Source organism: Sminthopsis crassicaudata, chromosome 2 (genome assembly GCF_048593235.1).
Source record: "Sminthopsis crassicaudata isolate SCR6 chromosome 2, ASM4859323v1, whole genome shotgun sequence".
Classification (NCBI taxonomy): domain Eukaryota; kingdom Metazoa; phylum Chordata; class Mammalia; order Dasyuromorphia; family Dasyuridae; genus Sminthopsis; species Sminthopsis crassicaudata.
The window spans coordinates 410,222,695-410,237,276 of record NC_133618.1 but is presented as its reverse complement, the minus strand read 5'-3'; the positions used below and the strand labels follow the sequence as shown (position 1 = coordinate 410,237,276).

The 14,582-nt window shown below is 35.4% G+C and overlaps 1 long non-coding RNA gene across 1 annotated transcript in view; it reads right to left on the bottom strand.

Annotated features, from left to right (window-relative positions):
* The window catches only part of LOC141556965 (uncharacterized), a 106,555-nt gene that overhangs the window by 89,791 nt on the left and 2,182 nt on the right, over positions 1 to 14,582 (bottom strand). The gene's annotated exons all lie outside the window — the stretch shown is intronic.

The window sequence follows — 14,582 nt, the reverse complement described above, 5'->3', positions numbered from 1 at the left end:
AATATTTTCAGTGAAGATTACCCTTCAAAAATCAACAAAGATACAACTCAAGATTTGTCTTATTGTTTTATTGATTATCTAGACTTAAGAAAGCAAATGTTAATAACACAGATTTTTCCCTTAAAGAACCAAGTATTAAATATTATTTATTTATTCCCTTCTCACTTCCCACATTTATTTTTTCCTCAGAGATCCAGATGAACAGAACAACTGTTTCCCCCAGCATCTCACAAGCTTTCCTACCCAATTTCCTTCTCTATTCACACTTGTCTACCTGCAATGTTCTACTCATTCACATTCCCATTTTGACCTGTCAAAATCCTACCTATCCTTTAAGTCCCATTTCAAATCCTTCCTTCTCTATGAAATACTACTCTCTCCAGCTGAGCTGGTGGCTCTCTCCCTTGCCTTCTGTGAAGAGCTTGGAAGACTTAAGAAATGTGAATGGCAGGAAGGCAGGTTGAGGGAGGGATATAATCTGAAAATTTGGAATGAAGACAAAAAGTAATCTAGGCATGTAAGAGAAAGGAATAGAGGGAGTTCTTCATGGGGTGTAAGTCCTTGACATGACTGTCCCCATCTTGACTTATGCCATGTAGAATGATATTGAGGGACTCAGAAATTGAAATATTTGTTCTCTGTATCTTCCTTCAATCATAGGGTTTGATTTTTATTCGTGTGATTTTAGAATAGGAAGAGAACTTTGATAATACCTAGATGAAGTACCTCATTTTATAGATGGAGAATCTACAGCTCAGAAAGGCTGTGACTTTCCAAAATTGTACATCTATAGGCTAGGGATAAAGATTAAAATTCAAGACTCTTAATTTCAAACGCAACATCCTTTCCCCTATACCATGAATAATGAGAGATAATATCCCATTCTAATTATGATTGAAAATATAATAATAATATAATAATTAAGCACCATGGTAAATGTTAGGGAAACAAATATAAAGTGACAGTTGTCCTCAAGACATTTCCATTCTAATCGAAGAAACACATATATAGGGCAGTGGTTGTCCAGGAAAGGAGCTGTGATGAGTGAAACAATATCTATTCACATCCTTGGGCAGGAAGCGGGGAGCAGAAAGTAAATTATGTCTTCCCAGGCTTGGACCCCTACTAGGTGACATCAACCTGTTCTGGTCTTTCTTGTGTTATTGGATATTTTGCATCACCTACATATGACTTCCTCATGAATTCCCAAATTGGTGATGAGGTGGCCACTGCTACTTTCAAACCAGGACTCTTTTTACCAATCTTCTTTTTAGTAGAATGAGAACTGAAAACAAAAAGGAAGGTGGAATAGGAAGGAGAAAAGAGAATTGCAGTACCTCAGAAAATTTGTATTCATTAGCCTGGCAAGAATTACAATCATAACAACCAGAGTAGCACTTTCCAGATAAAAGAAAACCAAAGACAAAATAATTCCCTATCCTGAAATGTCCTCTTTCATTTGGCACACTCTAATTGGCTTTGGGAGGAGTGGGGGAAGAGAGAAGGAGCAGAGGGTAGTACATAGCTTTGTTGCTTGTAATGCATGCACCCTGGCTGCTTTTCTTATTTTTAATTAGAAGTTCTCATTTAAAACACTATGGCAATGAAGGCCACCATAGGCAGTATTTTTCAGGGCAATTAGTGAACTCTTCAGGTGGTTAAAATGGCCCCACCATTTGACCAAGACCACATGCAATAGTATCAGGATGCCAAGCAGCTCTTTCTTACAGTAGGAAGAAACAATTATTCATGCTATCTATTGGACAGCTAAATATGTAAAAGTTTGCCCGAGTTTGAGACACATAAACATTGATGCTTTCCTAACATTCACTGATTAAACTGTCCATGAGCAAGCTTCTACCAACAGTTACAGCCATGTGTATCTGTGTCTCTGTGTTATCTGTTTGCACACACATCTGCATATAGCCTGCAAACCCAAATTATAGGACCATGAATAAGTTATTTACCACATTCAGCCTTGGTTCTTCATCTATAAAATGGAAGCAAAATGTATTACTGGCCCTGAAATCAGAAAAGCTTATCTTCTTGAATTCAAATCTGGCCCCAAACACTTATTAGCTGAATGACCAGGGACAAGTCACTTAACCCTATTTGCCTCAGTTTCCTTATTTTAAAATGATCTGGAGAAGGAAATGGCAAACCACTCCAGTTTCTTTTTCAAGAAACCCCACAAAATGATATCACAAAGAATCTGACATCACTGCAAAAATTTCTGTTATTTCTATAACAATGTACCTGCTTCACAAGATTTTTTTGATTAAAAAAGAAGAATCAAAAGAAATTATGTATGTAAGAAGCTATATCAATGTTTAATTTTGTCTTATTTTGGACCACACCTGTGATTTTATTTTTACTGGGAACATCCAGTAAAGAAACTCCCACTCCAAAGCATATGAGCTTTACAACTTATGATCCTTGAGAGTTGCTTGGAATACTTAATGATTATTATTTGCCAAAAGCTAGTACACATGTCAAAGGCAGAATTTGAACTCTGGTTTCTACCTACTGTATCATGCTACCTTTCATTTTTCTTATTAATATTATTTCGATTCTTAACTTCTATTCAATGGAATTCAAATGGAAAGATCTCTGGAACAAGTTCATACTTTACTACTATTCTTTCCTTCTTAATTTCTGGTAGACATGAGATGAGGAAATGCCTAGGTTTTTTGTAATTCAAATAAAGTTCTGGAATGGGATTTCATTTTCTGTGGGTTCACTAAAAGCAGATTTGGTACAACTCCAGCAACAAACAAGATGATGGGAATAATATGTACTTTATTCTAATTTTTTTCTGTTTATTCCTCTCACTCTTGTTATCTTATTCTTCTCATCTTTCTCATTGTTGCTGTTGCTGATGCTGCTATTATTGTTATCAGTCTATGTATTATGATCTTTTGGAGACCTATATGTTTCATTTCAGAAATTCATGATCATCAAGGGAGCTGGCCCAGAGGTTCTAGGCCTCCATTTTGCTAGGCAACTGTACCCAAGCTGCTAATTAAAATGTGCCCCTAGGATACCTCCTGGCCAAGTTATACTAGCATTCCTTGGGCTCTCTAGAAGAGCAGAGTATGTTTAGTAAATAATGAGTCTGCTAAACCCTCACAGCACATTGTCAGGAGAGAGCTGAGGAAAGTCACCCTGAGGCTCCTTAGGCCCTGTTTGAAGTCCCCACATTCAGAAGCATTTCATTTTTGCTCGCTCTCTCTCCCATCTCTCTCAGGTCCAAGGAGCTGAACTATTGCACCAACCAGGATGAGGTATCAGGGCTGCTATAATTAACATTCTACTGGCATTTCCACTGCGCACATGAAGCCTGTTCTCTTGGCCATTTCAAATCCAATTCAGCTCAGAGAGATTTGAGTATGGATCCTGGGCATTTGGGCATTCTGAATTAAAAGGTAATGGCTGCTTATTGAACAGAAATCTTCTCTGCATCCCTAGGACCCAAGTTCTGCCCCAGATTGGAGGACTGGGAAGTACCTGCCCAGCAGATTCACATTGTAATTTGTCTGATATGTTGATGAGATAAATTGACATGCCAGGACAGATAAGATGGAACCAGAACTTGAAAGAAGCGAATAGCAGTCAGCTGGAAGGACAGTTTCATTAGCAAAGAGAGTGTGCTAGTCTGTATGCATCTGTGGCATCCCAGACAAAATAAGAAAAATTATGGGGGGAGGGGGAATATTAGGAAATATTCAGAAGTTCCAGTAAGATAGCTAATGGGAGCCCGACAATTTTAAACAAATAACACTGAATTTCCTTAGGTCATTTAATTCAAAAAGCATTTATTAAGCTCTGATTATGTTCTAGATGCTATGCCAGGTAGAAATAAACTAGTACCTGCTCTGAGGGAGATACCTTATTTCATTTTTTTCTCCATTGATCCAAAGGGAATTATTTAGCACAACAGGGGAGCAGGGACTTTGAAATATTAAGATTGAGAGACAGGGGACTTGGTTTCTAGTGTTTCTTTCCTAATTTAAAAAAATAAGGGGTTTCAACCAAATGCTTCTAACATAACGATTCCATAAGCACTGTGAATTGCTGCTTTTATAAGAAAACTATTATACCAGTAAAGAGACTCAAGAAATCTACCTAGTTAAATCAAGTCCAGGTACCCAAGAGTAGCATAACCCATACTGGGAAGAACCTCTGTCTCTGCAGAAGTTTGAACTTTCTTTCTCCCAGAGCAGAGAACAGTGAAGCCTAACAGACAGTTAACAGCTACATTCTAAGAATTTGAGTAATCTACCAAGTTTGTTTGCATTAATCAAGTAGGAAGCATTTATTAAGCTATGTGCCAAGCACTAGGATAGGCACTGAGAGAACAAAAATAAAACCTTTTACTAAAGGAATTCACATTCTATCAAGAAAAAATATGTTTTATGTATATGTGCTAGATCTATATATGTGGTAATCATAAAAGATAAGTACATACTAAGTAAAAATGTAGTAATATATTTAAGCATATGTTACTATAATATACATAATATAAATATATAGTAAATATATAGAAATACCTTAAATATATTACTAGACTTTATATAATATAAATATATATAGTAAAATATATTAATATATATTTCTACTATGCATAATTACTATATATTATTTATATACATAAATACAACTAGAGACAGAGAGACCAGATAGGGAGGGACAGACTCAGAGAGAAAAATTGGAGGTATTAGCAGTCAGGGAAGATGGAGATCATGAAAGGCCTCATGTAGAATGTGGTACTCAAGCTGAGTTCTGAATAAAACTCAAATGGAGTTGAGAAGGGTGTATATTCCAGACCTGGGGGAAAACCTTTGCCAAAAGCTAAGACAGAAGATGGAATGTTATATATGAGCAATAGCAAGGTCAGTTTTGTTATATGAATGGGAATAAGGTATAATAATGCTAGAAATGTAGGCTAGTCAGATTATGAAGTTTTAAAATTCAGAGCAAGTCGTTTGTAATTGATCCTATAGATAACAAGGATCCACTAAATTTTGTTCACAGAAATAAAATTATCAGATCTATTGTTTTAGGAAAATCACTTTGGCCCCTGGGTAGAAGACTTGAGGCAGGAATATTAACTAGGAGATTAGGGCAGTAGTCAGGCAAGAAGCCATAAGATCTATACTATATAAAATGAGAGAAGAGAGACAAAGGTAAGAGATGGTGTTGAGATATAATGGACAAGACATGGCAATGTATTTGATATAGAGTGGGAAAGTAAAGAGTTTTGAATCTTGGGACTTGAAAAGATTGCTGTGCCTAAAATATACAGTTCAGACCATTTGAAAAAGTTGCTAGAAAACCAGAAAGCAGTTTGGCACCATGCCATACACTCACACCATACATAACATAAGGTCAAAATGAATAAATAAATGATTTAGACATAAAGGATGATATCATAAGTAAATTAGTTGATAATAAAATGTATACCTGTCATAACTATGGATAGGGAGGAGTTTCTGACCAAATAAGAAATAGAGACCCAACAAAGGAAGTAAAATAATTCTTTTGATTATATGAAATTAAGAAAGCTTTTACAAAAAACAAACCTAGTACAGCCAAAATAAAAAAGAAAGTAGGGAGAAATATCTTTACAGCAAGTTTCCCTAACAAAGGTCTTATTTTTTAAGTAGGGACTGGACCAAATTTATAAAAATAAGAGCCATTCCCCAGTTGATAAATCAACATATGATATGAATAGGCAGTTTTCAAAACAAGAAATCAAAACTATCAATACTCACATTAAAAATTGCTCTAAATCACTGTTGATTAGAGAAAGGCAAATTAAAACAACTTTGAAGTATAACCTCATACCAATCAGAAAAGGAAAAGGAAAAATACTGGAGAGGATGTGGGAAAAGTGAGATATTAATGCATTGTTGGTAGACATGTGAACTAGTACAACCATTCTAGGGAACAATTTTATACTTTTGCCAGTGTTATAAACCAATATATGCCCTTTGACCAGCAATATCACTATTAGGCCTGTATCCCAGAGAGATCAAAGAAAAGGTAAAAGGACATATTTGTACAAAAAATATTTATAGCAGTTCTTTTTTGTTAGCAAAGAACTGAAAATAAAGAGGATACCCATCAATTTGAGAATCGCTGAATAAGCTATGGCAGATGATTATGACAGAAAACTTTTGCAGTATCAGAAATGATAAGTAGAAAGGTTTCAGAGAAATTTGGGAGAACTTATATGAACCAACAAAGTGAAATAACATTTGGCACAATAATAGCAATATTGTAAGGATAATCAGCTGTGGGAGACTTAGGTTTTCTAATCAAGACAATGATTCAAGACAATTCCAAGGAATCCTTGGTGAAAAATGCTATTTAGCTCTAGAAAGAAAACTGATGAAATTTGAATGCAAATTGAAACATACTTTTTAAAGCTTTCTTTTTCTTAGTTTTTTTTTTCTTTTTCTTTTTCTTTTTTTTTGCAACATGGCTAATGTGGAAATATAGTTTACGTGACTTTTTAAAAAGAAGAAATGTTTTTACATCAAGAGTTTTTATGGAAGTGTGGGACAGGGATTAGTGGATAGTAATAAATAGTTTTAAAAGAGTTATAGTAAGGGGATAGAACCAGGAGAACATTGTACACAGTAACAATAATATTGTTCAATGAGAAATCGTGAATGGCTTAGCTATTCTCAACAACATAATGATCCAAGACAGTCCTAAGGTACTAATGATCAAGCATATTATCCACTTCCAGACAAAGAACTGATATTGATGGAATGAATACAAGCTGAAACATGCTATTTTTTTCATTTTCTTTCTTTAGTTTTTTTTTTAATTCAAGTCTTCTTATACAAAATGAATAATATAGAAATGTTTTACATAATTGTGAATGTATAATCTATATATGCTTATTGTCTCAGGGAAAGGAGATGGGAAGGAAAAAAGGGTAAAATTTATAACTCAAAATTTTAAATAAAAATTTTTAAATTTTATAAAAAAGAGTATCAATAAAATATTTTCAAATGTAGAAATATAGAGAGTTAAAAGAGGAGATTTGTTTGGGAAGGGAGAAGAAGTAGGTTGAATTTATGATGTCTATCATGGGTACAACAGCAAACAACCATGCTTATTCAGTCAAGTATGCGACAAGGTCTTCAGCTGAAAGGATGTGGAAAGTTTGAGAGCAGCAAATGTATACACTTTCCCTCTGCATGAAAATGTGACTTTATATGTATGTGATAAAGAACAATGACCTTGGATGAAAGTAGACATCAAAAAATCATAAAAGTGTATAACTAAAATGTTTATCCTAGAGTTAAAGAATTTTAAAGCTACAAGATACCTTGGAGATCATCTTACCCAACTCCATCATTTCAAGATGAGAAAATTCAGGCTCAGGGCAATGATTAAATTTATCAAAAATCACACATCTACTTACTAATCAAACCAGGACTAAAATTCACATTTCCTAGTCTATTGCTTCTTATTGCTTTATCACTCTGCCCTAAAGAACAAGGAAAATAAGTAGAAAGATCAGTGAGAAGGACAGGGACACAAACACAATGCCGAATAAGACCTTTGAAGTCTCAGGAACATTATAGAATTATGTGTGGGGCATCAGAATAAGCACCAGGACAACCCAATTGTAAGACTTTTTTAGGATTTACAATTATTAAGAGTATTTATGAGTTAGGATATGAGCCTAGAGGAATGACTTTATACACTGCTATGGAGATCTTGGGGGAGATGTAAAATAGTGAGCTCCTGGAGCAAACAAGACTTGAAGGAAAGGGATTTGTCAACTCTCTAGTGATCTCAAGTGTTTTCCCCCTTTTTGGTGGAACGTTCAACCACAACTACAACCATTTCTGCTTATACTGTAAATTCAACTATGAGATAGTGGTATAAATCTGAACAACTGTATAGGTCCCTGAAAAAGGTGGGATCATCAAAGGAAGAGGAATAGATTTTTGTCAGTTTCTAGTACTTTCCATATGAAGGGTAGCCTCAAATATAGAGTTGCACTTTAAATCTAAAATACTAAATATGTCCTTGGAAAAAGTGAGGCTCAGCAAAGATGAAGATAGAGTTATAGTTACTATTTAAAAGCTCAGATGTGAGTTCAGTGCAACTCAATTCAACAAGTATTTCTTAAATGCCTACTATATATATATATATATATATATATATATATATATATATATATATATATACATATATATATATATGGAAAGGCAGGGATGGGGAGTTGGTGTACTGAAGAATCAAGAGAGGAATTAAGAAAGAGAAGAAATGAGTATAATTGATCTGGACACTTCCCACACAATGGAAGTCTTAGGAAAAACTGACCAATTAGAGATGATACCATTAAAACAGAGGCAACTTTGAGAGGCAAGATGTCTTCTGAAGCATGGTGAAGATGTTCAGGAAATCAGAAGAGTGGAGTGAACATTTGCATTTTCTGTCAAGTGAAATGAAGTTTGTCCTGTGCTTGATGGGGTTGCAAGCCCGAGTGCTTGCATGGGAGTTGGGAGTCCTTTCACTATTTTCACTATTGATCTAAACATTATATTCTGATGTTAAAAGGAAGGGTTGGGGGGGGGCAGCTAGGTGGCACAGTGGATAGAGCACCAGCCTTGAATTCAGGAGGACCGGAGTTCAAATTTGGTCTCAGACACTTAACATTTCCTAGCTGTGTGACCCTGGGCAAGTCACTTAACCCCAGCCTCAAAAAAAAAAAAAAAAAAAGGAAGGGTTGGGGGGCAGGAGTTGTCAGAGGACAGGAGAAGATGAACCAAATATAGATATGCCCAGAAAAAACCTTAAATGGGGACATGATCAAAAGAAAAGTATTGTGAGAAGCTTTTAAGACTGAATCTAGTCTATGTAAATGCAGAGTTTCAGTTTTGAACCACAGATTACATGTATATGAATGTCTTTATAATATATATAGATATATTATGAAAAGATAACCATTAATACAAGTTAGAACTTAACAAATATCAAACAAATGGTATAGACAAAACTTTAGATGCAGGAATTCAAATGAGGGGAAAAAATCCATCACTACTCAATGAAGATTTCATAGATAAGGTAGCAGTGAAATGAGACCTTGAAAAATAAGGGAAATTTTAAGAGATATGGAGAGGCCAAGAGAAAACATTGAAGACATTTAAAGCATTTTTATGCATTATATTATTTTAATTCAAATAATAATCCTAGAAGATCTGTAGAAGTGAAATGATTAAAGCAAAGGAAAATCCGGGAAGTGCAGGAAATTGAGAGATATCCCAAAGTACTTTGAAGATTTCTCAGAGTGGGTGAAAATATAGTCCAAATCAGTCCTTCCCCAAGCCCTAATAATATGAATAATATAAGAATCCAGGTCTTATTACTTATTCCAAATAGGTCCACATGCAGCTCTGACTATGCAGCTAATATTCCATACTGCATCGACCAATTTCAAATTTAGTCCAATATGTGTCAGCAGAACAGCTATAACATATTGATGAAAGCAGATCGAACCATCAGAAGCTATCATCCATCAATCATGCCAGGAAAGCAATGACCTTCTCTACTGGCAAAATAAACTCCCAGCCTGCAATACTCACAGTTAACAATTGTATAGCAATAGACAGTAATAACCCTTAAACAATACTCCTCTCAGAGAAGCTGGATCCCACTGAGCCATTTTCCCTGTATTTTAGGGTAATTTTTAGTCTCTTCCCTGGTTGCTAAGTTACTAGCAACAGCATCTTAGAATATGCCTCCCTGGTTTACAATTGATCATTCAGCTTCTCTGCAGTAAAATTTAGTCTCCCCCTAAAAAATCGAGTCTCCCCCTAAAAAATGAATTATGGGCTCCCCCAAAGGGTGAGAGGATCATAGATATTGAATTACAAGGCATCTAGAGGCTATCTAATTCAAACCCTTCATTTTACAGATGAGAGAAGTGAGACCCAGAGAGGTTAAGTGAATTGCCCAATGTCATACAAGTAAATATTACAAACCATGAAAAATAACTATCTTTAGTTTCATTCATTCAATATACTTCTATTAAGTATCTATTAGTATCAGATATTATGCTAAGCCCTGGTGATGCAAATAGATACAAAATAAATAAATAACAGTCCCTGATCTCAAGAAGTTTAACCTCACAACAACCATATGAGCTAGAATAGGCATTATTATTCCCATTTTTCAGATGATGAAACTGTTTGATGATGTTTAGTGACTTGACCAAGATCATCCAGATGATAAGTAACAGAAGACTGTTGTATTCGTTATTCAGGCCTCCTTAAGACATAAAAACTTTGTCTCAGATTTTTTACATATTGCCAAACCTAGAAACAGAGGAATGAGTTTAGAGATGACTTAATAAAGAATCTTCTCAGACTTACTTGGTTTACTCTCAGATAGAGTTTTTGATTCAATTCCTCATTATCTCATCACACACTAAAGGAGAGAGTTAATATCTAAAGTCATTAGTACTTTGCCTTTCCATCAGCATTGCTACCACACTCCCACCCCTTCAGACCCATAGTATTCTTGTTTTATTCACCAAAGAAAGAACACCTCTTCTGAGTGAAGCAGATTTTGAGGCCCTGACCATACAAAGAACGAGCAATGATTTTTAATAGCTTCCATTTATCCTTAAACTATAGATTTAATCTGTCACATTCTAAATGTAATGATTCAAATATAAACATTACCCCCAAATCTATCAATGTCTGGGAGCCAATCAAGATCCATGGAATATAACTTGACTCACTCATCTGATTTCAGAGCATTTGGTCATTGTGAACTGATCTATTACAGCCATGAGATGCTCTCTCCCATATTATACTCATATTAATAGATGAGGTGTGAAATGGATGATGATACCACTGTCTGATTTATTATGATATATTAGGTCACCGTGGAACTTAATTTTCTCTCCTGTTAGTTGAATCCTACTCAGATTCAGATGCAAGATTCACTAATTTGAGGTGAAAGTATCTTAGGAAAGCTAGTGAGATCAAGGAAAACAGGAGTTTTCATTATAACCATAAATTTCCTTGTACCTTTTTGGTACAAGGAAATTTTGGTGACCTGCAAAAAATTCTATCAAATGACACTACAGCCTCCACTTTCAAAAAAAAAAAAAAAAAGATTGGGAAACAAAAAAGAAGATAATTGTGGCTAATGAAGATATCAAAGCAAAGGAAAGACAATGAATAGGATTGTGGATAGGGTCTGTGACACTTATGCAAAACAAAAACAAAAACACAACTTCCCCAGTTCTGCCCAAGGAAATGATGCCAGAAACTCTGCCTATAAGAAAGATGGGTATTATAAAAGGAAACTCTTTATTTGAGGAATTTTTTTCTGTGCTTTCTGATTCAGCTGTGGGACTAACAAAAGATCTGAAACAGTCATGGAGTTATTGAACAAAAGAATACTACCTTTGAGTAAGATGATTTAGCCATAGAAGATAGTTCCTTCCAAAGGCAAATGACTGCCACTGGACCTGTCTTTGGTTACCTATGCTTTGTATTGTTCTGTGAACTGGGGAATAATTTACAATTCTTCCTCACCTATTGTCTTTTTAGAGATTTCAGAATGTTCCACAATCCTAGGAAATTCACGAAGTGACTGCATTTGTATATTTAACCAAAGGTTACATCCCAACCAAAGACTCCACCACATTGTACATAGAATTCATTCAATATCATCATTATAAATCTAAAAAGAACAATATTCCTTGAAAAGGCTTCTTACCCACCACTGAGCACCAGTTTCATAATAATTGGGTATCAGTGGTGTCAATGTCGTAACAATTATATATAGGTTCTTTGAATTGAGATTGCACTATAAATGCAAGTATCTTCTAGATTATCCCTCCAAAATAATCTCTAAGGATTCCTTAAAGCTGGTGAAAGTAACCTTAAACCAAAAGAAAATGTGAGGAATCTTGGACCAGAGGATGGAGAGAATAAGGAAAGAATGACAAAACAATATGTAAAGTCTGAAAGCATTGAAGACAGTTTTTGCCTACTTCACAGCTTTTCAGAAGAATGACTGTGCTTGTATGGATTCCAAGGGCCCAACCAAACTTCCTGTTCAGAGAAGTCAACAATCCAAGAAAGAGAGAATAGTGTAGAATAGTGCATGCTGAAGAAGAATCGACCTGGGAATCATGATCCTTTGGTTTGCATTTTAAGTCTCCTATTAACCAGCAGAAAAATGTGTGGCAAGTACCTCTCCCTCTTTGGGACTCAATTATCCTTTCAGTAAGAAGAGCGAGTCATACTTAGTTGAAATGCAAGGGATTTTTTTGCTCTAGAAATATATTCCTCTTTTTTCACCCATGGACCAATTTTTAACACTAATTTATTAAGTCCTAGTATAAATAATCACCATGTTAAATAGCTCTGATAGAAAGGTAATGCATATTTAAATGTATTCAAGAAAGATCATTTCCATGAATATTTAAATGCCCACAGGATGCATAATTTAAAGTGTTTCCAAAGTAAGCAGTTTGAAAGTTTTCTAAACTATCCAACAACAGAAGGAGTCTAGGATTGTCTATAGCCCCACCTTATGAATATCTGGGCTCTGATGTGTGTTCTGCCAGGGTGGTTAACAAGTGGGAAGCCTTTGCCTAAATGAAAACTGTTGAATTTCACTTATAATATTTGCCACTCTTCTGTAATTCTCTTCTTAAAGCAAAAGAATCCATAGCTCCATCTGCTCTCCTAACTACTGGCAGACTGATGGTTGATAGAATCATTTCAGTGTGATGAATGACCTTCTATTTGATAGCTCTATGGATTGCTGATGACTCTACACTGTGCACATACACATTTTTTCCCAGGTTTTACCAGATTTTAAATTGCAAGGTTCTAATTTAACTATTTTTCTATATAGTTTTATTCAGAGGCAATGAAACAGAAGTAACCATCTAGAGCAGTCAGGAAAAATCCTGCTTCTAATATTTACCATTTATGTGATTGTGGACAAATTATTTACCCTATATGAGCCTCAATTCTCCCTTATGTAAGATGGGAGTAATGCCTCTAGTTACGTCCCATACAAGATAGTCATGATACTCAGATAAAATAATGTTTATAAAACATTTTACAAACTTTAAGAAACTATATAAATGTCACATAATTATAAACTTGCCTTTGAGATTATAGCAAATAATGAGAATCTGCCTTTCTTGGCCTTAAATCAATCAACAAGTATTTATTAAGCACCTAGTATGTTTCAAGCACTAGAATCAGCAAAATTGACTCCCTGTACAACTTACTAAGGTGAAAAAATGTCCTGAACTTGGAGCTCTGGAGACCTTCATTAGAGTTCCAGTTCTAACACTTAACTGTGAGACATTGACAAGTCAATTCACCTCAGTTTCTTCATGAATAAAATGGGAACACTTTCATTACCTACTTCACCAGAGTCTTATGAGGAAAGCCGCGGTAAGCCTTAGCACTATATAAATGTAAACTAGTACAATTATTAATCTTTACTTCAATTGGGGGCAGCTAGGTGGCGCAGTGGGTAGGGCACCAACCCTGAATTCAGGAGGACCCGAGTTCAAATCTGATCTCAGACACTTACACTTCCTAGCTGTGTGATCCTGGGCAAGTCACTTAACCTCAGCCTCAGGGGAAAAAAAAAAGAAAAAAATATTTACTTCAATCTATCAATAATATTGATACGTATTGTTCAGTTGTTTCAATCCTGTCTAATTCTGAGGTTTTCTTGCCAAAAGTGCTAGAGTGATTTGCCTTTTTTTTTTTTTTTTTTTTTTTTTGCAGCTCATTTTAAAGATGAGGAAACTGAGGCAAGCAGGACTAAGTCACTTACCCAGAGTTCCCACAGCTGAGACTGTATTTGAAGGTAGGTCCTTCTTGATTCCAGGCCTAGTATTTTATCCACTGTGCCACCTAGCACATTCTATGTACCACATACTGTGCTAAGCACTGGATCTACAAAAAGAGGCAAAAGATAGCCCCTTCCCTCAAGAAGCTTATAATCTAATGGAGAAGGCAGCATGCAAATATATACAAAACAAGATGTATACAGAATAGGAAATAATTAGCAGAGGGAAGGTACTAAAATTAAGAGGGGCAAGGGAAGACTACTTGTGAATGATTGTGGATTATACATCCAGCAAGGGCTCAATCTCTATATAGTGCCTATTTTTACTCTTCTCAGAGAATCATAATACTTTAGGAATAAAGGAACCTGAAAGTTAATCTTATTCATCTACCTGTCTCTAAGAAGCAGATGATAATGCAATTTATCACTGAAAGAGAATAAATTAGAGATCATCTTGTCCTACAACCTCAAACTCAGGCCTACATTGATAAAGTAACTTCTCCATGGTCATATAGGTAATAAGTAATAGCACCTATATATATTAATGTGTCTTTGTCTATGTCTGTGTATGTGTGTGGCTGAAGCAATTGCAGTTAAGTGACTAGCCCAGGGTCATACAGCTAGTATTAAGTGTCTGAGTTCAGATTTGACCTCAGGTCCTCCTGACTTCAAGGCTGGTGCTCTATCCACTGTGTTATCCTGCTGCCCCC